The 26648-nt window shown below is 34.4% G+C and overlaps 1 long non-coding RNA gene across 1 annotated transcript in view; it reads right to left on the bottom strand.

The window, feature by feature from the left end:
* The window catches only part of LOC103888860 (uncharacterized), a 56186-nt gene that overhangs the window by 8483 nt on the left and 21055 nt on the right, over nt 1-26648 (bottom strand). Inside the window, exons 3-4 of the long non-coding RNA XR_653229.3 lie at nt 4925-5005; nt 3603-3695 (exon numbers count right to left, since the gene is read on the bottom strand). This is a non-coding gene — a long non-coding RNA (uncharacterized LOC103888860). The remainder of the gene's footprint in view (nt 1-3602; nt 3696-4924; nt 5006-26648) is intronic.

Here is a 26648-nt window from a genome sequence, read left to right as displayed (position 1 = left end):
AAATTCAGTGAGGTATTATTCAGTTTTCTGCCCACCCTGTCTTACTTTGCTTTACACAAAAATCATTTAACTTTTTATGGAGCCATGCTAGGTTGTGCAGAAGTGCTATGAAATTTTCTAATATCTTCTCACTTTACAGAAATCTAATAGTTTCTAATCTGGTCTTCTAGTGATGTTTGTGCAAGCAGAATCTTTAGAATCATGCCATTATCCTGGGCACAAATCTGCTACAAGCTTCAATTTCCTCTCAGTCTCAGTTTCGGTTATTCCCTTCCAGGCTTAGTCCCATGGGTAAAAACCTGCTTAGGATTAAGTTTCCTTGTATAACCCTTTCATTTTTTCTATAACATTTCTGTTCCTTCTCTAGCCCAAGGTCAAGGTACATTCTCTTCTTATCATCTAAATCTTTGCAAATGCACATTAATTGGATTCAAATCACCATTCTTACTCTTAACCTGTATGTACATATCAAAAGTGAAAGTGAAGGTCAAGTAAAGGAATTTTCCCTGATAGAATATTGTTAACCAATTCAGCCACTCCAAATATTAGGGCAGGCTTATCCCTTAACACATTACCCATTTTAACTAAATGTCTCCCACTGCCAAATCTTGCTGAAAACTTATAGCTATGTGTATTGGAAAATACAGCTACTCTCAGTATTTCTAAAAATACAATGTGTGACTCATCTGCAACAGAATCACCTGGATGCTTGCTAAGAATGCGAAGTCCTGATTCACATCTCAGAAGTACTTTATGAGAATCACAGAAATTAGGAAGAAGGAATTTGATTCTTATGTGCTTTAAAAATAAATACATTTAAGGTGTAATAAGAATAAGTGCTTAAATAGGTTTACATAATGCAACGAACCCACTGAAAATTACACATCTATTTCTCTTTGTTTTCATGTGGTAGCAATAATCCTCTTCTCTCCTTCAGGATGGACCAATGTCTCGTCCTATCAGAAATGCTATTCACTTGTTAAGAATGCAATGACCAAAGAGTATGGATATGTAGTAAATCCTTCCAGAAGTTAGCCAGACATTAGAGCATAATATCAGATTGATGTTGTTCCAAGAAATTTGGAAATTTTAGACACTACTGGTTACATCTGAATAATTCAGTTTGGCTAATGTAAGAGTTCTTATTATTAGCCTACTTGGTTAGCTTCAAGAACCTGACCTTGGCTTACTACCCAGGACTTTATGTTTTAGAAAGAGATTTAATTCATAAACTTATTCTGAACTAGCCTGTGTCTGAAGTAGCCTTTAAAGTAGTTAAGCAACTATTCACTTTCTTAAACCATTAGGTTAATTAATCCATGAAGATTACTAAATGGTTAATATTTTAAAATACATTTTTTACAAAATTTCTAGACAATAATGAACTTTTAGGCATTATACACTAAGAAAAATATTTTTTCATTTCAATTAATTAAATTCTAAGTATTTTATGCGTCCCTGGTAAAAAAAATAGTTAGTCCAAACATTGTTCAACAGTGCCACTAATCACAAGACATTACCAATACAATTATTTTTTAATGTCAGTTAGGAATAAATATATACATTTAAAAACACTCTGAAACAAAACATCATTTTATTTCTGAAACTGTCTTAAACATATGTGAAACTCAGATAAAAGACTTTGAGAAAAATGGACATCTTAGCAATCTGAAAATGAATATCGAGTTTTGCAATGTCAGAGTCAATAAAGCTTCTTGTTGAAAGGCAAGTAACACAAGCAATTAAGCAATGGGTTCTGGATTCAGACTTTCTGGTTACAGACTTTAGCCATGTTATAATATTTTCAAAAAGTTAAAGTCTCAATTTCCTAACATAGATGATTTGATAAGAAAATGAGTTATTAATATAAGATGTAGTCAGTGCTCACTAGATGTTATCTATTAAAGCATATAGCTTTTTCTTTATATATTCCAAAGTAGCTATATATATATTTTAAATATGGACTCTTCTAGATCTGACATTGTATGTGTGTCACACACATATCTAAGCTTAAGTTTCATTGACTATATTCCTTTCTTTGATATAATAAGAAACCAAATTTGATGGAGCTATAAATATTTTTCCAAGGACTGAAGACCATCTCAAATAAACCTGGAACATCTAAGTTTTTAAAAGACATGATGTATTATTTTAATTAACATTTCAATTGGAATTATTTGTGTACTTTAAAACATGTCAACAAAACCCTGCTTCTGTTTGCTTTGGTTTCCATTTTATAAGTGAATGCCTTATGAAATAATCAGCATCTTTTACAAGCAAATTAAGATGAATAATCACAGCTGCGGTCACAGATCCAACAGACACAGTGGGCTGGCCCATTACCATATGATGTACATTCTCAGGTGAAAAAAAACCTCAAAGGTGAAGTTCATTTAGCTTCTAATCTCAAGTGATGGGGTATCATAATAAAGAAGAGCATAGGAAGGAACTAGGGAATCTTGACCTTTTTATTAACGACATTAAAGGAGGAGAATTATCGTATCAGGTAACAAGGAAGAAAACTATGACACACTATAGGGCGTAACTGTAGTAGTGTGTATTATAATCTGAATAAAATAATTTTTTTTAAAAAAAACCTTAACAATGTAGATATGATTTTGTAATCTGTGATTTAACGTAAAAGAAATTCTATTTTTCATTTCCTCAGGCTATTTCAACTAAGTTCTTCTAATAAAGCCTGATTGGTTTCCCAAGTTCAAATGTCTGCCTATTCTAATAGAATCTATAGAGTAATGTAATTACATAATCCATCCATTATACACGATAAAGATAGTACAGTTAAAGTGTCGAATATAATCAAGGCTATCTTAATGAGAAATATTTTCTATTGTAATTTTTTCTTTCCCCAAAGAGACATGAAGGTATAATTTCCTGCATGTGTGAAATGTTTATATTAAGCTTCTAAAAAGAAAAGTCTCAAGAACCATTTCAAAGTAAAAAGTGCTTTGTATTTGTGACCTTGTACAAATTTCCTAATTTTTCACGGCCTCAGTTTCCTTATCCGTAAAGTAAGAAAGAGAAGCAAAATTGTCCCCTCACTATGTGGATAACCAAGGATTTTATGTGTCCCCCAAATCAATTTTTTAAAGTAAGAAAATGATACAGTGGCATTTAGCCACGTGCAGTAGCCCACGCCTCTAATCCCAGCACTTTGGGAGGCTGACTTGGGCAAATCACTTGAGGCCAGGGATTCGAGACCATGCTGGCCAATATAGCAAAACTCAGTTTCTACTGAAAATACAAAAAAATAGTTTGGCAAGGTGGTGCATGCCTGTTGTCCCAGCTACTGAGGAGGCTGAGGTGGGAGAATCACTTGTACCCAGGAGATGGAGGTTGCAGTGAGCCGAGACCACGCCACTGCACTCCAGCCTGGGTAACAGAGTGAGACTCTGTCTCAAAAGAACAAAAAAGAAAAGAAAAGAAAAAATATGATATAGTGGCACTTAGAAATGTATTAGGATTGTAGCAATTATAGTATCAGATTTATTGACACTGAAAGCTAAGCATTTAATTGAGAAGTGTTTTATAGGAAAAAAGGTAGAAACTGCAATTCAGTAAACTGACATTTCATCTTGACATACCTTGAACAACTCTTCTTTTGTCTGCCTCAGAAAGCATGCATTCCTGGAAAGGGATGTATTTCAGAAGCAAGGAGAAAGCCAAAAGGAGAGAACCTGTCCGGAACACATTATAATTACTTTGTTAGAGTTTTCACTAGCATTATACTCACCTAGAATAGAGAATGGGAATGAGATAGAAAAATGAATCAACATTTTATCTGTAACACATATAACCCTTTGCACAGGAAAATAAATGTGGTCTTTCCATTGTCAGTGGATGCAAAGTTAAACAGTTTTCTGGAAACTCTAAATCATATAGACAATCTGAAGATAAGGACATAAATATTGAACAACATATATCCAACAAATATATTTGAGTGTTTAATATATCAGGCACTTGAGATGTATGAGTGGAAAAAACATCAAAGATCCTAGCCTTGTAAGGACATGCATCGTAGTAAATAGTAGATGCAGTAGGTAAATGCTGTAATATGTTGAAAGCAATAGGTGTTTTGGGAATATTTAAAAAGAGAATAAAAGAAGATTAGAAAAGGGATATTAGAATAACTGCTGGCACACTACTATTCAGTCACATTCAGCTACATGAAATACAGGCATGGAATAGTCAGGGGGTGAAATTAATCAAGTGTTTCAAAATGAACGTTTGAAATCAAGAGAGAAAGGAGATCTGAGAATGTACGCAAGAGAATGACTGTCCTGACTAACTATACCGGTACATCTAGTAAGCAAGAAAGAAAAACCACCAAAGTGTTGAAGAGGAGTTGAAAAAGAAAGTGGTATGTAGAATCAATAAAATGTATGTTTGGTGGGTCATGGAATGGCTTAAACAAGGGAATAAGAGGAGATACATTCATTCTAAACCTAGGTCCTTACATTGATCTGGTGTTAGAGTGGGATGGATGAAATGAAAATTATGGGGAGGTTTTAGATATTGCTAATATATAAAGTAATAAAAATTTTTGTCACGAGACAGTAAAATTGTCATTTCAAAGACATAAAACACAAATTAAGGAATATATTACGGTAAATCATTGAGTATTTCATTATGAAAAATAAAGAGTGTTACAATGATATCAAATTGAATTGAGGAAATGCTGTACATTTTTGTATTTCATTTGAAAGTTAATACCCATCACTGAGACGGCATTGGAGATTTGCATTTGTTTCCCTTACTCATATTGGCTCAGCTCATTTGCTTGTCATGGAAAAACTGTCAAGTAGATAGCCCAGTTCATATTTTGCTGATAAGAAAACAATGGCACAGATAAATGAAATGACTTCCTGGTATAGAGAAGTTCCAAGACTCAAACTAAGCTACTCACTTTTGCTTGCCAGAATATTCCAGTAAAAACTACACCTCCTCCCTGGTAGGTAGACCTGTTGGGTCACATCTCTGAATCACTCTGTGAGTAGAACAATAGACACAGGAAAAATTAATTTTAATGACAAATAAAAAGAACTTTGGTATTCAAATTGTTTAAATTATTTACAATATTATTTTATATAACATATGCAAAATGTAGCAATATACAAAATGTATAATATGCAAAATGTGGCATATATAATATGCAAAATTGCATATAATATGCAAAATGTAGCAATATACAAAAATAGTTAAAAAATTGACAACTTGCGGGAGTAAAGTTATGAAAATCCTTTTGTTTGTTATGTTGGAGAAAGGCGGAGAAACTTTCAAATGCCTTGAAATTGAATTTTGATTAATTACTTTTTTATCCATCTCCAGAAAAAAGTGCATTATTTCTTACAGTAAAGATGTCAATGACTGTTTTCCTAGAAGATGCAAGGGTGTCCAACTTCACACAATCCTGATGCTTTCCCTGAATATAATGCAATATATCATTTTGTGATTTTACTATATGAATATCCTTCAGTATCACTTTTACTGTTTGTAGTATACTAAATACAGGTGAAACCACTTTATTTTCCAAGCTACTGTGAGTTTTCATTTAAAATAATAAAAATTAATATGAGACCTTTTGAACAAAATGCAATTTAACCTTAGTGTAGTATTTTGAAACATAACAAATTCTTCAGCTAGAATTGATATAACTAAATATGTTTATTCAGCCCAATAATTTTAAAAGGAAAAAAAAACAGTCTTTTTTAGTGCATCTCAAGAAAATGCTAAAATCATCAGTGACAAGGTTAACATTCCAGGGCATTCAATCTATCTTTTGAATATGCATCGTCAGACAAGCCGAGATACCACCAAAATATGTTTCCCTAACAGTAAATCATCATCATGATTGCCATTATTGATCTGTAGAGTCAGTAACCAAATCTATCCATGAGATTCAACATCATCTATCTTGATATTATATAGCCCCATCCTCCTGCCTAAACTCATTAAGCTGTCATCTGTGGGTTTACATCATTTTTATTTGAGGGCCCTAGTGAAACTTTGCACTTTACTTGGTTTCTAAAACAGTTCTAAGACCAAATTGTCTCATCAGGAAAATTCCTTGTTTCCTGTTAACATCTGTTGATTCCTGTTACATCTGTTTCCAAAAATGAAGACCATAAGAATTTTAAATGGGAGGATAGGTTGAGAATGAAGCAAGATGGCAGAATAGAAGGCTCCACCTATCATCCCCTGCAAGGACACTAATTTGACAACTATTTACACACAAAAAAGCACCTTCATAAGAACCAAAAATCAGGTGACCATTCATAATCCTTGGCTTTTACTTTGTATCACTGAAAGAGGCACTGAAGAGGTAGAAAAAGCAGTCTTGAATCACTGACACCACCTTTTCCCCACCCACCAGCAGCAGCAGCTTTCTTTAGACAGAGTTTTTGTGCCCTGAGGAGAGGGAGACCCAGCAATTTTGAGACATTGAACTCGATGCTGCCCTTCTTTATAGAAGAAACCAAAACTAGATTAAACTCAGTTGATGCCTGTCCACAGAGGGTGCATTTAAACCAGCCCTAGCCAGAGGAGAATGATTGATCCCAGAAGTGAGAATTTGAGTTGTCGTAAGGCTCTCCACCGCAGGCTAAAGTGGTCTGTGGCTCCAAATAAACCTGAAAGGGAGTCTAGGCCACAAGAACTGCATCACCCAGGCAAGTCATGTCCTAGGGCTCAGCTGGGCCTAGAGATAGTGGATTGGGGTGGCATGTGACCTACTGAGACTCCTCTGCCTGTGGAAAGGAGAGGGAAGAGTGGAAAGGACTATGTCTTGTGGTTCGAGTGCCAACTCAGCCGCAGCACAATAGAACCCAAGGACGACTTCTAAGGTTTTTGATTCTAGTCTCTGGCTCCCTAACAGAACCTCTGGACCTTCCCAGGGGCCAGGGGAAATCACTGCTCTGAAGGAAAGAACATAGGTCTGGATGGCTACAACACTTATTCTAGAGACCCAGCACTTTGAGCGAACATAGGTGGTACCAGGGAGTGGTTACAGCAGACCTTGGGTAAGATCCAGTGCTGTACAGACTTCAGGTGTGACCCAGTACACACCTAGGGGTGGTGGCCACAGAGTTCTTGTGTCAATTCACCCCCAGCTCCAGGTGGCTTAGAGCGGAGAAAGAGGGAAACACACATATACTGAAAATAAAGGGATGGAGAAAGATATTCCATGCCAATGGAAACCAAAAAAAAGCAAGAGTAGCTACTCTTATCAGAAAAAGAATAGATTTCAAGACAAAAACTCTAAGAAGGTGCAAAGAAGGACATTATGTAATAATAAAGTGTTCAATTTATCAAGAGGGTATAACAATTTTAAATATATATGCACCAAACACTGGAGCACCCACATATATAAAAAATATATTATTAGAGTTAAGGAGAGAGATAGGCCCCAATACAATAATCGCTAGATACTTCAACACTCCACTTTCAGCAATGGACAGATCTTCCAGACAAAAAACCAACAAAGAAACATTGGACTTAATCTGCATTATAGACCAAATGAATCTAATAAATATTTACATGGCTCATTCTCAAGGATAGACCATATGTTAGGTCAAAAAAACAAGCCTTAAAACATTCAAAAAGATTGAAAAAATATCAAGCATCTTCTATAACCACAATGGAATAAAAGCAGAAATCAATAACAAGAGGAATTTTGGAAACTATACAAATACATGGAAATTAAACAGTATGCTGCTGAATAACCAGTGAGTCAGTAAATAAATTAAGAAGGAAATTGAAAAATTTCTTGAAATAAATGATAATGGAAACACAACCTACCAAATCCTATGGGATACAGCAAATGAAGTAATAATAAAGAAGTTTATAGCTATAAGTGCCTACATCAGAAAAGAAGAAAAACTTCAAATAAACAACTTAATGATGCAAGTAAAAGAACTAGATAAGCAAGAGCAAATCAAACCCAACATTAGTAGAAGAAAAGAAATAATAAATTTCAAAGCAGAAATAAATGAATTTGAAATGAAGAAAACAATACAAAAGATCAATGAAACAAAAAGTTGGTTTTTGAAAAGTTAAACAAAATAGACAGATTTTTAGCCAGGCTAAGGAAAAGAGATTATCCAAATAAAAGAAATCAAAGATAAAAAAGGAGACATTATGCCTGATACCACAGACATTGAAAGTATCATTAATAGCAACTATGAGCAACTATATACCAATAAATTGAAAAATCTAGAAGAAATGGACACATTCTTAGACACGTACCACCTATCAAGATTGAACCAGAAAGAAATTCAAAACCTGAAAGGACCAATAACAAGTAATGAGATCAAAGTCATAATAAAAATCTCCCAGTAAAGAAAAGCCAAGGGCTGGGTGCGGTGGCTCATGCCTGTGACCCCAGCACATTGGGAGGCCAGGGCAGGTGGATCACCTGAGGTTAGAAGTTCAAGACCAGCCTGACCAACATAGTGAAACTCCATGTCTACTAAAAATACAAAAACATTAGCTAGGCATTGGGGGTGCATCCCTGTAATCCCAGCTACTCAGGAGGCTGAGGCAGGAGAATTGTTTGAGCCTGGGAGGCAGAGACTGCAAGAGCTGAGACAGTGCCACTGTACTCCAGTTTGGGTGACAGAGTGAGACTCCATCTCAAAAAAAAAAAAAAAAAAGAGCCCAGGACCCAATGGTTTTACTGCTGAATTCTACCAAACTTTTAAAGAACTAATACAGAGCCTATGCAATCAATTACAAAACATACAGGAGAAGGGAATACTTCCAAACTCAGTTTAAGGCAAACATTATCCTGACACCAAAACCAGACAAAGGCATACTTAAAAAAAAGAAAGAAAGGAAACTACAGGCAAAAATATCCCTGATAAATAGAGATCCAAAATTCCTTAACAAAATATAAGCAAATCAAATTCAACAATAAATTTAAAAAATCATTCATCACGACCAAGTGGAAATTATCATAGCATGCAAGGATGGTTCAAAATACACAAATCAATCAATGTGATACATCATATCAACAGAATGAAGGAAAAAACCCACATGAATGATCCAGCTGATGTTGAAAAAGCATTGATAAAATTCAACATCTCTTCATTATCAAAACCCTCAAAAAACTGAGTATAGAAGGAACATACCTCGTCATAATTAAAGTCATATATATGAGACCCACAGCTGTCATACAGAATAGTGTCATACTGAATGAGGAAAAACATAAAAGCCTTTCCTCTAAGATCTGACAAGAATGCCCCTTTTCACCACTGTTATTCAACATAGTACTGGAAGTCCTAGCTAGAGAAATCAGACATGAGAAAGAAATAAAGAGCATCCAAATTAAAATGAAAGAATTCAAATTACCCTTGTTTGCAATTAATATGATCTTATGTTTGGGCAAACCAAAGAGTCCACTAAAAAGCTATTAAAACTGATAAACAAGTTCAGTAAAGTTGCAAGATACAAAATCAACATACAAAAATCACTATATACCAACAGTGAACAATGTAAAAATGAAATAAAATATAATCCCATTTACAATAGCCACACATAAAATAAATATCTAGGAATTAATTTCAACAAAGAAATGAACAATCTCTGTAATGAAAACTATAAAACACTGATGAAAGAAATTGAGGAGGACACCAAAAAATGGAAAGATATTTTATATTCAGGGATTGAAATAATCAACATTATTAAAATGTCTATACCACCAAAAGCAATCTACAGATTCAATGCAATCCCTATAAAAATACCAATGGATGAAATTGGAAATCATCATTCTCAGTAAACTATCGCAAGAACAAAAAACCAAACACCGCATATTCTCACTCATAGGTGGGAATTGAACAATGAGAACACATGGACACAGGAAGGAGAACATCACACTTCGGGGACTGTTGTGGGGTGGGGGGAGGGGGGAGGGATAGCATTGGGAGATATACCTAATGCTATATGACGAGTTGGTGGGTGCAGCGCACCAGCATGGCTCATGTATACATATGTAACTTACCTGCACGTTGCGCACATGTACCATAGAGCCTAAAGTATAATAATAATAATAATAATAGTAATAATAAAAAGAAAAATAAAAAAATACCAATGACATTCTTCACAAAAATAGAAAAAAAACTAAAATTGTTCTTAAACCACAAAAGATCCACAATAGCCAAAACTATCCTAAGCAAAAAGAACAAAACTGGACAAATCATATAACCTCACTTCAAATTATATTAGAGTTACAGTAACAAAACAGGATGGTACTGGCATAAAACACACACACACGGAACAGAATAGAGAACCCAGAAACAAATTGACGCACATAGAGTGAACTCATTTTCAATGAAGGTGCCAAGACCATACACTGGGGAAAAGACAGTCTCTTCAATAAAAGAGGAAAACTGGGAAATTCATATGCAGAAGAGTGAAACTAGACCTCTATATCTCACCATCTATAAAAATTAAATAAAAATGCATTAGAGAATTGAATCTAAGCCCTCAAACTATGAAATTACAACAAGAAAATATTGGAAAAATTCTCAAGTACATTGGTCTGCACGAATATTTCTTGAGTAACACCCCCCAAGCACAGGCAACCAAAGCATATATGGACAAATGGGGTCATATCAAGTTAAAAAGTTTCTGCACAGCAGAGAAACAATCCACGACGTGAAGAGACAACCCACAGAAGGGGGAAAATATTTGCAAACTACTGTCTGACAAGGTATTAATAACCAGAATATATAAGGAATTCAAACAACTCTGTAGGAAAAAGTCTAATAGTCTGCTCAAAAGATTTGCATGGACATTTCTCAAGAGAAGACATCCAATTGGTAAATGGTCATATGAAAAAGGGCTTAACATCATTGATCATCAGAGAAATTCAAATAAAAAAATACAATGAGATATCATCTCAGTTGAAATGGCTTTTATCAAAAAGGCAATAACTAATGCTGGCAAGGATGTGGATAAAAGAGAACCCTCTTGTACATTGTTGGTAGGAATGCAAGTTAGTGCAATCACTATGGAGAAATGTTTGGAGGTTCCGCTACCATATGATCCAGCAATCCCCTGCTGATTATATACCTGATATGGTTTGGCTATGTCCCCACCCAAATCTTATCTTGAATTGTAACTCCCACAATTTCCACATGTCTGGGAGAGACCCAGATGGAGGTAATTGAATCATGGGGGAAGGTCTTTCTCATGCTATTCTTGTGATAGTGGATAAGTCTCATGAGATCTGATGGTTTTGTAAAGAGGAGTTCCCCTGCACAAGTTCTCTCTCTTTGCCTGCCGCCATCCATGTAAGACGTGACTTGCTCCTCCTTGCCTTCCACTGTGATTGTGAGGTCTCCCCAGCCACGTGGAACTGTAAGTCCATTCAACCTTTTTTTCTTCCCAGTCTCTGGTATGCTTTTATCAGCAGCATGAAAACTGACTAATACAGTACATTGGTACCAGTAGAGTGGGGCACCCAAAATGTGTAAGTGACTTTGGAACTGGGTAACAGGCAGAGATTGGAACAGTTTGGAGGACACAGAAGAAGACGGGAAAATGTGGGAAAGTTTGGAACTTCCTAGAGACTTGTTGAATGGCTTTGACAAAAAGGTGTTGATCATGATATGAACAATAAGATTAAATCTGTGGTGGTCTCAGATAGAGATGAGAAACTTGTTAAGAACTGGATCAAAGGTGACTCTTGTTATGTTTTAGCAAAGAGTCTGGCAGCATTTTGCCCCTGCTCCAGAGACTTGTGGAACTTTGAACTTGAGAGAATGATTTAGGATATCTGGCAGAAGAAATTTCTAAGCAGCAAAGCTTTCAAGAGGTGACTTCACTGCTGTTAAAGCATTCAGTTGTATAAGGGAAGCAGAGCATAACAGTTCAGAAAATTTGCAGCTGGACAATGTGATAGAAAAGAAAATCCCATTTTCTAAAGAGAAATTAAGCTGGCTGCAATGACAATCCCCAAGACAATGGGGAAAATGTCTCCAGGGCATGTCAGAGAGCTCTTTACTGCAGCCCCTCTCATCACAGGTCCAGAGGCCTAGGAGAAAAATATGGTTTTCTGGGCTGGCCCAATGTCCCAGTGCTGTGTGCAGCCTGGGAACTTGGTGGCATGAGTCTTGGCCACTCCAGCCATGACTAAAAGGGGCCAAAGTAAAGCTCAGGCCATGGCTTCAGAGGGTGCAAGCTTCAAGTCTTGGCAGCTTCCACATGGTGTTGAACCTGCAGGTGCACAGAAGTCAAGAACTGAGGTTTGGGAACCCCCACTTAGATTTCAGAAGATATATGGAAATGCCTGGATGCCCAGGAAGAAGTTTGCTGCAGGGGTGAGTCCTTTATGGAGAACCTCTGCTAGGGCAGTGTGGAAGGGAAATGCGGGGTTGAAGCTCTCACATAGAGTCCCCACTGGGACACTGCCTAGTGGAGCTGTGAGAGAGAGCCACCGTCCTCCAGACCCATAGATCCACTGACAGCTTACACTGTGTGCCTGGAAAAGCCACAGGCACTCAATACCAGCCCATGAAAGCACCCAGGTGGGAAGCTGTACCCTGAAAAGTCACAGAGTCAGTGCTGCCCAAGATTATAGGAACCCACCTCTTGCATCAGCATGACCTTGATGTGAGACATAGAGTCAAAGGAGATTATTTTGGACCTTTAAGATTTGACTGCCCAGCTGGATTTTGGAGTTGCATGGACCCTGTAGCCCTTTTGTTTTGGCCAATTTCTCTCATTTGGAATGGCTGTATTTACCCAATACCTGTGCCCCAATTGTATCTAGGAAGTAACTAGCTTGCTTTTGATTTCACAGGCTCATAGGTGGAAGGGACATGCCTTGTCTCAGATGAGACTTTGGACTGTGGACTTTTGGGTTAATGTTGAAGTGAGTTAAGACTTTGCCAGACTGTTGGGAAGGCATGATTGGTTTTGAAATGTGAGGACATGAGATTTGAGAGAGGTCAGGAGCAGAATGATATGGTTTGGCTGTGTCCCCACCCAAATCTCTTGATGAATTGTAACTCCCACAGTTCCCACATGTCATGGGTGGGACTCAGTCGGAGGTAATTGAATCACAGGGGTGGGTCTTTCTTGTGCAGGTCTCAGCATTTTGAATAAGTCTTACAAGATCTGATGGTTTTATAAAAAGGAGCTCCCCTGAACTAGCTCTCTCTCTTTGCCTGCCACCATTCATGCAAGACGTGACTTGCTCCTTGCCTTCCACCATGATTGTGAGGCCTCCCCAGCCACATGAGATTGTAAGTCAGTACCCAATTGAATACAATACCCAAAAGAAAGGAGATCAACATATGCAAGATATATGTCCAACCCCATGTTTGTTGCAGCTTTGTTTACAAAAGCCAAATATTGGAAGCTACCTCAGTGTCCATCAACAGATGAACGGATAAAGAAACTGTGGTACATGGCTGGGCACAGTGGCTCACACCTGTAGTCCCAGCATTTGGTAGGCCGAGGCAGGCGGATCACCTGAGGCCACGAGTTCAAGACCAGTCTGGCCAACATGGCAAAACCCCGTCTCTACTAAAAAATACAAAAATTAGCCAGATGTGGTGGTGGGCACCTGTAATCCCAGCTACTCAGGAGGCTGAGGCAGGGAGAATTGCTTGAACCCAGAGGCGGAGGCTGCAGTGAGTAAAGATTGTGCCACTGCACTCCAGCCAGGGCAACAGAGCAAGACTCTGTCTCAAAAAAAAAAAAAAAAAGAAAGAAAAGAAAAGAAAAAGAAACTGTGGTACTTATAGACATGATGTACTATTCAGCTGCAAAAAAAAAAAAAAAAAATGAGAACCTGTCATTTCCAACACCATAGAAGGAATTGTAGGTCATTATGTTAAGTGATATAAGCCTGGCACAAGGAGACAAACATCATATGTTCTTACTTACTTATGGGATCTAAAAATCCAAACAACTGAACCCATGCAGATAGAGAGTGGAAGGATGGCCAGCAGAGGCTGGGAAAGGTAGTGGGGATTGGAAAGAGGCTTTGTAACAGGTACAAAAAATAGTAATGAATGGACAAGGATTAGTATTTGATAGCACAATAGGGTGCCTATAGTCAGTAATAATTTAGTTGTACATTTCAAAATAACTAAAACAGTATAACTGAATTGTGTGTAACACAAAGAATAGATATTGATGAGATGGATAACCCATCTTTCATGACATGATTATTATGAATTCCATTCCTGTATCAAAATATCTCATGAGCTCCATAAGTATATACATCTACTATGTATCCACAACAACTTTTTAAAAAGAAATAAACCTCTTGCATTTAATACATTGAAAAAAATGGGAAGACAGCCGTCATCACTGAACATAGCATGTCATATAGGATGTGCATGTTTATTTTCATGTCTACACGTATACTTGCAAGAATGTATAATAAAATAATAATTCAATAGCTATCAGAATATAGGAAATACTACGTAATGATATCTGTTCTGGTGTACATTCAGAATAAATTAAGAATTGTTGAATACTATTTAATATTGTTACCTATATCTTTGAAATAATAAAGTGATAATAAAGAAATAATTTAGTTAATACTATTTACCTAGAGTTAAGTTGAAGATGTTTTGGTTTAGGAACTTAAGGTCTTTCCTTACCTTCATTTCCAAAGACTTTCAATTAATGAATTGCAATATGTGTGTGAATATCATGACAATGCATACTAAATATTGTATCTATGTTCATTTCTCTTAACTGGTGAGAAAAAGATCAAGAGTTTTTAACAAATTATCAGGAAAGCCCATGATTTATAAAGTATTTAAAACTACAAGATACCTAGAAAACATGATTTTTTAAATTCAATGAATAATTGCCATAATTGATTTGCTGAAAATAAAGAAGTAGTATATTGTACGTAGAGTTTACACTCAAAACATTGAAAGTAAACATTAAATATCAGCTCAATATCAAAATGAAACACAAAACATATTTTATCTACAGTTTAAAAGCTCATGTGTCAGGAGCTTTTAGGAAAAAGCAAACAGTTCATGCAACAGGGAGAAATATATTTACATATATATATGTGTATATATATATACACACACACACGTATTTCTCCCTGTTGCATAAAGGAGAAATATACATATATACATATATTTCTCCCTGTTGCATAAACTTATATATATACACAAGTTGGTATAATATATACCCTTTTTGACTTTTGAGTAACTTATTATGCTCTTTCCTGTAATTTCTATTTTCTGTAATTATCAACTAAATGTTATGCTTACGAAAGTATAATAATTGCTGTTACAATAAAATTTGTAACTGTAGTTTATAGGTGGTAAAATTTTGAATTTTTAAATCACAGAAGGTGTATGCAAGTGAACATATTCTTTCTAATCTCTAAAGTGTAAGGTAAAAAATTAAGGTATATCATATCTATATATACTTATATAGTTATATGTATATATCTGTATATGTGTATGTATCTATACGTGTGTGTGTATATATATACATATGGATTCAATCATCTTGAAGCAAATATACTATGCACTAGACTCTTGGCATCAAAAGTGGAAATGATGTAATCTATTATCCCTATCTTCAAGGACTTCATGTTCTGGTGAACTATTTAATTACATTAGGTTGGTGCAAAAGTACTTCAGGTTTTTCCATTACTTTCAATGGCAAAAACCACAACTACTTTTGTACCAACCTCATAATACAACTCTGACACAATGAGGACACTACAGTGATGGAGATGCACACAAGGTTGGACTAGCAAATGCTGAAAATATTTTCTAGAGAAAGCGACAGGACTGCAAATGCCTTCACTACCAGCATTCTGTGAACTCCTTGGGTTTCCAGCCTATCGTCTTGTGACTGTGAACTCAGCACATAGCAAAAGTACACTGTGCACATTAGGGGTCTTTAGAATACTTTATACTGAATGTAGATTAAGTTATATACTCATTCACATTGTATCAATTCCACCCTACTTAGGACTAAGCTCTTTTTCTAAACCTGGATTTAGAAAACATACAGGTTTTGAGGACAAAAGTTAAATAGTAGTGAGTATGTATATATCTCCATTTTTGAAGATTTCTAAGATTTTATTCATTTTGTTCATTGACACTGTACTAGCCATGATGAATTTTGCAATCATGAGCATAATTCTAGGCACAAAACTGCACTTGTGCACTTTCTTTCTCTCTTTTTTTCTCTCTTCATATGTGTATGTGTGTGTGTATTACCTTTATATTATGTAAATTTCCCATAATTTGTGATATATGCATGCATGCATACACACATATACACCATTTTATTTTTTTAAAAAAACTTTGTATTATGAAAAATTTTAATCATATACAAAATTATATAATGGATCCCCATGGATCTCTCACACAGCTTTGATAAATGTCAACACATAATTAATCTTGTTTCATTTATACCCTCATCCACTTACGCTCTAGCATATTATTTTAAAGCAAATCTCATAGGTTAGGTCATGTCATCTCTAAATATTTTATTATTTTACTCAAAAAGAAAAGGAATATTTTTCCTTTCTGGGAACTCATTATTTATATACCTGTAAATACAGATGTATAGAAAATAAGAAACCGGCAATAAAAATGAATAAAAAATATAGTGAGATACAGAAAGTTGGAAGGAATACAGTTATTTAACATAGCCAGAATATAGCAAATAAGCTTTTCAAGATAGTAGTTGAGTTTTATATATTTAAAACATTTCTAAAATCATTTTTGATGTTACTGATTTTCATGTTGAAATAATCTCTGAAAGTTTTTATACAAATCTAAATGTGTTTTGCTTGAACAGAATCCCATTTCATATTTTTTAAAACAAAAAGCATTTCTTGCACATGTAGTATACACATTCTTCATATAGAGATTTAAAGCAGAATAGGAAATGATTCTAAATCTGTGGAACCAGATGAAAGTATTCTATGTGATACGAGTCAGGAATTTCCTCAAACAGGTGTCTTTTCTGAGTCTTAAATTTGAAAAATAATTTTCTTAGCCCTGCCACAAAATTAGGAAGTTTCTTAGTAAATAAAAGCCAGCAACCCATGCAAGGACTCATCGATATGAATGAACTTGGTGGGTTCTGGCAGATGGAAGGATTGTGCTTGGTAGGGGAGGAAGTGGAGATTTAGTGTAAGGAGTTGAGAAGTCAGGGGACATACTGTGCTAAGGAGTTCAAAACTTTATACTCCAGGCAGAGGGAAGTGACTGGATGATTTGTGAACAGATTTGTGTTTTTCAAAGTCTAGGTTCAGTGTAAGAAGTGGACTTAATGCAGGAGAGATTCAAGACAGCAACAGGAAGTTTTACAAGAGTTGATGAGACACCCACTAGCTGTCCTAACTCAGTCTTACCTAGTTTCTCACAGTAAAACCAAGGGAAGGCTTATGGACCCTCATCTGACTGTATGCCAAGAGTAGGTTAGTAGGAGGTAGTAGAATACTAGTAGTCTACTCTGGGTATAGGCAATAAGGGGGTGTATTTTATGTGGAGAAATTTAAAACAATAATAAAACTGACTAAACATGTTTCTTATTTTCATATGAGCTGACAATGCTAAAACATATCAGAAGATACATTTGTTAACCTAAGTTATAAACAATTGCTGTGATTAATGTTGTTTTAATAATACATCTGTCAGTTACAACTTGCAAGTTTGTATTACTTATCATTTAATCAACATTATATTCTATGGGAAATTTAATTCAAAGAATCCCTAGTTATATAGTCAACCTCGAATGCAAGGAGATTCACCTGCACATGTTCATCTTGAGAGGAAATTTGTAAGAATTCATAATTGTTTGACCTTCCTTAAATTCATCTTGTATCTTTAACCCCAAAAGCATATAATTATGTGTGCAAGAACTGTATGCAATTTTTCTTTTATGAGTTATCTTTTTCCCCAATGTAAAGATTTAAATGAGGTTAATCAGAAGCAAAATATATTTGCAAGTAGCCAGAATTAGTCTTGAAAAAAATATACAGTGGACCACTAAGCTGAAATCAATCTTTGAAAATTAGTACATGGAAATTGTGGAGTAGGACATCATGCAGCCGCAACATTAAGGGAGTGGATCCCTCCAAAGAAAAGCAGAATCAAGTTGCTAAGAAGAAGACCAAGAGAACTGAAAAAGGTGCTCATCTTGTATCGTCAAAGATTTTTAAAAGTGGGATGGTTTATTGCCTAGATTGTTCACTTTAATAAATGGATACTCATTCTAAACTGATGAATTAATAACACCAATATTTGTTATTATTCAGCTGTTTCTACAATTTTTATAAAAGACAAAAAAGTAACAATACTTTAATAAATATCATTAAAATTCATAGTGTATTTTCTGTTGAAGATGTTTTATGGGAAATTTTGTAAGAGCAAGAAATAAAACAACATTATAGTATATATTTCAAGTAGGATATTTACAAACTTCTGCAAAACTCATCTTTATATTGAAGACTTTTGTTAATAATTTGTGTTCCTTGTTTCTTCATGTAATATAACATTTTCAAAACTAAAATTAATAACAAGTATTCTTTCACCAAGGAGAGAAAGAAGAAGGACAAATCTGGTTATAATAGCTATAGGACATGAAGAAGATCAACTTTGATAAAGTGATTGATAAATTCGTGTAAGTTAAGGCTCAAAACAAAAAATGTAATATTTATAAATATAACAAATCCATATGTCATATATTTTTCCTTTTTAAAAAGATATTGCAATTAAAAACTATCCATTATTTTCCTTTTGGATTTTATATTTTTTTGAATTTTTCTTTCATAATTCTACATATATGAAATTCAGTAACATAAAATTCTCACCCTGCAAATTTTTGCCATAATTCACACTTATTTCATCTTATTAATATCCCAGAAAATAATGTTGTCCTATAGACAAGGAGGATGTTAAAAAATGATTCACCCTGGCGGTCAAACAAAACAGACATTGCCGTCATTAGAACTCTAAACACCTCGATTTAAATCACCTTGCACCAACCTCTGAAAAAACTTAAATTCTATCAAAAGTTTACTGTATAGATTGGATATTAAGGAATTATTGTACATTTTTAGCTATGCATGATGATGGCATTACATATACATATGAAAAGTGGAAGGCCATAATGTCTGAGATATTTTTGAAACATCTTATCACCAAAAGAATAAAAATGTGAGAAAACAAAGAAGATATTAAAAAGATATCAAACAAGTTTAGAAGAATGTTTATCATTTGAATGATGTATATTTGGAAGATTGTTATAATATTCTCTCTCCGTGCAGAATAATTCATTTTTTTCATAACAAAAAATAACCATGAACAAGTTCACCTTGATCAATGGATCTGGATTGATAATTACATCGTTATGTTTTCTGAGAAAACCTGACCATCAGCAGGACTAAATAAAAAAAAAAAAAAACATACATTTTGGTACTTGTCTTAAAGACCCAAAGTCTACCTTAAAACTGTGTACTTATTCTTCCACAACAGAGATACTTATTTTGTAGGGAGGATATAATACTTTTCGTAGTCCATCTTGATATCTCTCTCCCTCTTTTTTCACCTCATCAATATATCTTATTCTGCCTGCATTCAAAAATTGCAGCTTGTAAAGTAAGCATGTCTGGAGATGGAAAACCTGTAGTAAATGCAGTAACACAAAAAGTTAAAAGATGAAGGGAGTTCTTCTTGTTGCAATGCATCATGGGAATTATGAAGAGTTTATTAGATTATGAATTATGAATTAGTTTATTCATTAGTTCATATGAATTATGAATTAGTTTATTCTTCAGTTCAGAAATTCACTGAAATACTCAGTGGGAATAAGAGAAGAATCCAACTCGGTGAAGTAATAGCCCACAAATAGCTTCACTTTATTACCTTTTATGTTCCACCATCTCTGATAGTTGATATGCACATTTCCATTTCTAATTCAGGAAAATATTAAGTAAAGGCCCAGGAATCTAAAGAAAATAGGACAAAACAGGTAAGAAAAATGTGCTAAGTAGAAGAATATTAGCAACAAGTGTGTCTACAGATGTGGGAAAGGAAAGAAAGGATCTTACAATAAGGAAGCTGAACCCACGCACCTAATCCATCACCCGTGGAAGCAGCAGGCCAGGACGGACACCTAGTCCACAATAGAAAATATATGAAGTTAAAGTTAATGAAGCCATTGGTCAGAGTCTTACAAAGACAAGGGCCACAGAAGAGGAGGCAAACAAGGTGGGAGAACTTAAGTTCTGTTTCTGGAAATGTAAAAAGAATAAGAAACGACTACTTCTGCAGAGGGAGGAGCAGAGTATATAATCAGGAAGTCTGAAGGGCAAAGAATTAGGAAAGTCCCCAGGTAGTGTCAAGGGAAATTAAAATGGACATAGTTAGAAAGATAAGGAAGATTTAATTCAAGACTATTGCAACAGGAAAGAAAACAAAAGGCAGTCTGAACCGAACTCAGGAAGTCTGAAGGACCAAGAATTAGGAAAGTCCCCAGGTAGTGTCAAGGAAAAATTAAACCTGACAAAATAAAAACGCTAAGGAAGATTTTATTCAAGACTATTGCAACAGCGAAGAAAAAACAAAAGGCAGTATGGACTGAACTCTGCTGCAGCAAAAGCCTGGAGAGTTTTGAAGAGCTTGGGTGGTAGATTATAAGCCATGTGTGTTTTCAAATTAGCCTCATTCAAAGGAAATGTAATTTCAACTTTTATTTTAGATTCAGCAGGTACATGTGCAGTTTTGCTAGATGGGTATATTGTGTGATGCTGGGTTTTAGTATTGATGATCTCATCACCCAGCAGGTTAGCATAGTACTCCACAGGTAATTTTTCAGCCCATTCCTCTCTTCCTCCTTCCTCCCTCTAGTTTTCTGTGGGGTTCCATCTTTATGTCCACATGTATTTGTTGTTTAGCTCCCACTTATATGTAAGAACATGCTGTATTTGGCTTTCTGTTACTGCATTAATTCGCTTAGAATAATGGCTTATTATTTGCAAAATGTAAACTCTCTTTTTATGACTGAAGGAAAATTTACAAATTAGATTTAGGCTTCTGTGCTCAGATAGAGACTGGGAGATGGGGGCTCTATCTTCCTTAATGATTACATTTCAAAGGGATGGCTCCCAGGACCTTGAAAAAGACAGTCCTAGGGTATAAAAGCACCAAGATACTTTTGAAACAGCTTGAAATCTCAAAGAAGCAGAGAAATAATGTGCAATTACATGTTGTCAAAACTACATGCTTTAAGAAATGAGAGTTCAGGGGCCTAGAATCAGAAAGAAGTCTGTCCAAGGTTTAGTCAAGCTGAATAGAACATTAAAACCATCTTGTTCAGCATGGTTGTTGCTAAAATGCAGAACTGAGGAACAGAGCTATCTCTATTTATCAGTTACCTTTGAATATCTTGTAAGAAGGTACTTCTGTATTTTAAAGGATCCAGTAATTAAGATTAGCCCTAATTTCCATAATACAATGTTCTTCTTCATTTTGACACTTCTTTTATCAAGGCACATTTCCCTTCTAAGATTTAGGCAAAGGAATCAAATAGTCCTTCACCAAGGCCTTTGATAAACCCAGAAGGCTGATTGAAACTGAAGAAAATGAAAGTGTATTGGAAGAGCATATACATGTGCTCAGTACTACAGAGGACTTCAGTCATTGAGATACAGGTCTTTCAGTCAAGGATCTCCTCTATATTTCCAGTTTGGAATTATCCAGGGAGACTGGTGTGTATGAAACAAACAGAGAGAAGCCAAAGGAAGTGTTTGGCCATAATGCAGAATGGTTGGAGAAGGCCAGTTGCTAAGAATATATTAAAATAATAAAAGAGGTGCACTAATTCAGAGTCAATCAATATGGGAAGGAAATGATTTAATTAAAGGATGATGAAGCACTGCAATGCAGAGTCTCCAAAGTGCTCACCAAGTCATTTTTTCAATCCTATACACAAAGCTAAACTATTCTTTTCTTGCCTACAACCACTATCTTGTAGAAAGGTGAGACCATGGGACCAAGTTTTGGCTGATAAAATATGGGCAGAGATAAGGCATCTCTCTTCCTGGTCTATTACCTAAATTTTCTTTTTCTCTCCTCTTGAAGGCTGGAAAGGTGGCAATGAGTCTGTGGAGAGCTCCATATTTTTGAAGGATGTTGGAATCACTTAATGGAATACCTATATCCTGTATCTCAGTTCTTTAAAAAGCGCCGTCCAAGAGAGTTGCATGTTTAGCAAATCTACATTGGAGGTAGGAAGAGAAAAACATATACATTTGTTGTGTTAAGCCACAGGGATATTTGATTATTTATTTTGGCAGTTTACTGAGTTCTTAGTTCTAAAGTGCAAAAACAAGGCTGACAAAATAAATGTAGAACGTTGGAACAAAAATGAGAATGAATAAAATCTCTAAGGGAAAGAAATAGGCCAAAAGAAACAATACTCAAAAACGGAGCCCTGGGAATGCCTCAGATTAGGAAACAAAAGACGGATAAGTAGCTCTAAAGGAATAAAATAAACCGATTATGTAATAAGTATGTAATAACATAATGTCATTGAAAATAGGAGAGTGAACATTTTTTTTAAATGAGGAGTTAAACTGGATAAATAAGATCCAGAACTGCATTGATTAAATGTGTACATGAGAGGGATTCTGAAATTTTAAGTTCAATTTATCATAAAACTTACAGTTGAAGGGAGACATTTTATTCAGTGCTCTCATTTTAAAAGAGGTATGGAAAAATTAATAGAGAAAGATAACAATGATTAAAATTACACATAATTCTTAAAAATACAGTGAGTCTTTTAATCAAGATAAACTATCATGAATGTTTCAGCAACAGATTTTTTCAAATATATTACTATTTGTTGTTTCATGTTAAAGTCAGTGCCAGACACTTAAGGAGTCAATGTACAAGTAGACTGAATTTCTTCACTCTTATTCCAGTGAAATTTTGAGAAAATTGATCAATGCTTAATTATTTAAGAGGGAAGTTTTGCTTGTGTTATTACTAGAAAAAAGAGATACTAGCAAAAATATATCTAAACATCCAAATAGTGATAATACAGCAGACCAGGAAATTTTAGAATTGGATGCAATTTTAGACTCTGAATCTAAAATTATTTAGCTAGCAGGAACCTCTAGGACATACTCATGAATGAGCTACAGGGTGTCATTGTATTCCTGAAATTAAAAGTAAAATGCAAAGTGCAAGTCATTTTTATAGAGAGAAGATATAACTTTAATCAAATTTTCAAAATGTCCGTGACTCAAAAAGATAAAAAGAAATTGTTATAATTCAGCTTTATCCCTTTTCAAATGAGGCACGTAAAATTCAGACCAATAAAATGTCTTATACAAAGTCACACAGGTAGTTACAAAATTACGACCATAATATATGTTTTCTTATCTATAGTACTGTTCTTTTCTATGAATATACTGTTCTATGAAGAATTCTAGAAGCAATAAAAAAATTCAAATCGAATGATACAGTTACAGGGGAGAGGCAGGGGATGTTTTTTCTCATTCTTTAAGACCATACAGCTGTTTTATTCTGTTGCTTCCCCTGTAAAATGCCTGGAACCATTCTAATAAGCATAACCTTTTACATGTTTTGGGATAGTTATTAAATCTGTCTAGGCCTTTCAGGCAAGATATTATCAATTCTGCTCTTTCTTTACATACTATATTTTCCATTCCTTTTATATTTGCTCTCTTATGAAAGGTCTCCAAGTCTTTCCCATGTATTTTCATGTTCGATAACTACAAATTAAAGACATGGTAAATACTCCGGTAAAATATCCCTTTCCTGAAGCATTTTCTATTATTTATTCTTTACTCTTCCAGATATTTCACTTATGTAATTACTTTGGTCTCTCTAAAGTTGAAGGAACTTTGGAGAAAATAAAAGTATCCATTTAGCTGAATTAATTACTGTAACACAAGTTTTTGAGATCTTTCATGAAATTTGATAGCAGTGTAATGTAGTCAAAGAGAATAGACTATGAGGCATTTATGAGCTGCTTTGAAATATCTCCAACAATTAATTAACTGTGTAACATTGGGTATATTATTTTACTTCTATGAGTGTCCATCTCCTTCTTAAAATGGAAGTATTAGTAGAGAGACTAAAGGTTTTTAAATTAAACGTATCAATGAATTAGAAAAAATAAATTTAAATTTCCTATAACCCTTCCTAAAAATTTTAATTATTTGTTAAATCTTAATGTATCATTTGAAATATACATTAGCAACCTTACTCAAGATTATCAATTTATGCTAAAAGATAATACAATATTGATCATTAGATTTTATCAATTTATCTTTCAGATATATCCTACATTGTCTTTTTTTTCGGTTTTTATGTTAATGTTGAATTCCACAAATAATTTGGATTTTCTCAATTTTATTTATTTTTTTTATTATACTTTAAGTTTTAGGGTACATGTGCACAACGTGCAGGTCTGTTACATATGTATACATGTGCCATGTTGGTGTGCTGCACCCATTAACTCATCATTTAACATTAGGTATATCTCCTAATGCTATCCCTCCCCCCTCCCCCCCACCCCACAACAGGCCCACAACCCCTAGTTCAAAGGGAATTATGGATGAACAAAGTGTGAAACAAATAAAAACCAAAACTGGTTTTATTTAATAATGAGTTGAAAGTTCAACAGCTCGCCTACTGATTTGACATTTTTTTCTCAACACTATAATCCTCCTGAGAGTTCATATTTAAAATAGTAATGGGGATGTATTTATGGGAGAATTATGTTTGAACTCTATCTTTTCCTAGGCACCAATTTTATTTTGTATAATATTTTAAGGTACAAATTGCATATGTGTTTGTGTGTGTGAGTGAGTGTGTGAATGCTGATGATGATGTGTATACATCTTCAATCCTAGCATAGAGAAATGACAATTTTGACTCCCAAAATATTACTTTTACTTCCCACAGCTTCTTATTTTTCCTTTCTTTGTCCAACAACTTGTCTGTAAGAACTATTTTCTAAAGTTTGACAAAATATTTAATCTTAATTATTTTAAAGCTTAAAAAAATCAAGTCTGAGGAACATAAATAGAAAGGAACTGGAGTAATACTGCACAGGCCATGCTTTACTGAGATAACATATTCACATGTCCCAGAATCTCAGTAACTTGCAGCTTTTTCTTTATTTTATTTATTTATTCATTATTTTCACAACTTAATTTAAAATATGCTTACTAGTATATTATGAAGAAGCTCAATAAATAATTGATACTACCGTGAAAATAGATATATTTTGTAGTTTGAAATATGCATATTACAATTTTTGGAACAAATGAGAACACTATATTTTCTACATAAAGAGTCACATAAGTTAATGTCTGAATTACAATATGATACAGCACAAGGCCGCACAATATGTCACAATAACAACACTGGGTACAATGTACCTCTGTGCTATAAACTTGGAATTGTTTTATTGATGGCCTGGCAATGTGAACATGAGTATCTGGTTATAATTTAATGTGAAAAGTGTTTCTGCAGGCATTTTAACAGTGGACATTTTTATTGTTAGTCAAATCTAGCTTTTTGCAAGACAGGTAAACATAAAACAACCATAACATGTTATTTCACTGTTTAGTGACCAGTATATCCAAGAAATATTTTTCCAAATGCAAATAACGTTCCTATTTTCAATGCTAAAAAAGGTGAATATTCGTCAAAATTGAGTACACCGAATGTTGTGTATTTTACACGTGATTTTTTCATTGTTCTATAAGTACATGGATTTTAACAAATATAACTCTTCATGCTTAAAACATTTTATTTAAATAACTGAATTTTTTTTAAGTCATGGCTCTTGGAGATTTGCATGAGTTTAAATATATTAAGTACCTCACAGAATGCCTAATACTCAATGGAGACATATTCCCTTCAATTTTCCTTCTTTATTAAAGATTATGATTTACTTTCTGCTATGTTTTAAAAGATAATTTAATTTACTGTAAATCCATAAATTGATGATCGATGTCAAAAATTTCCCCCTCATCAAGTCTAAAGCAGTATCTTCATTTTAGAAAATCTCCTTCAATTTTTATCTCCAAGCAAATATCTCCCAAATTTTAAATTATGTCTTATTTTATTTTCATGTGCTAATCTACAAACGTGTTGAATACAAATTTCACTCTAAGCACTATACTGAACATTAGGAATATGATGTCAATAAGAAAAATATATTTTCTATCCTCAGATGCCTTACATTCTAATGGGAAAATATGGAATAGAAACAATTAAGTAAATAATTTAACTCCTTAGAGTGCTCTGTGCTTTGAAAATTCAAAGGAAAAATATCGGTCAATGTATGACAAGACAAAAAGCTACTTTTGGAAGGATATGCTGAAAGAAGAACTCTTTGATCTTGATATGTCTTACATCTTATTGACAAGACATGAAACTCTGAGGAAAAGACCGTCTAGGTAAATAAATAAACAAGGACAGAGCCTTGATTGGAATGAGTTTGATTTGACAAAGGAAAAAGAATTACCAGCCTCATGTTTACATTACAGAAAGAGTTTTCTAGCTATTTTTATCCTTGCCATCCTACATTCAGTTCTCCAGACAGCAGCGTTTGTTGAAAAATATCATCAGATG

This window comes from Pongo abelii, chromosome 22 (genome assembly GCF_028885655.2).
Source record: "Pongo abelii isolate AG06213 chromosome 22, NHGRI_mPonAbe1-v2.0_pri, whole genome shotgun sequence".
Lineage (NCBI taxonomy): Eukaryota > Metazoa > Chordata > Mammalia > Primates > Hominidae > Pongo > Pongo abelii.
Note: the sequence above shows the minus strand (reverse complement) of the source record. Positions and strands in the feature narration are given on the sequence as shown.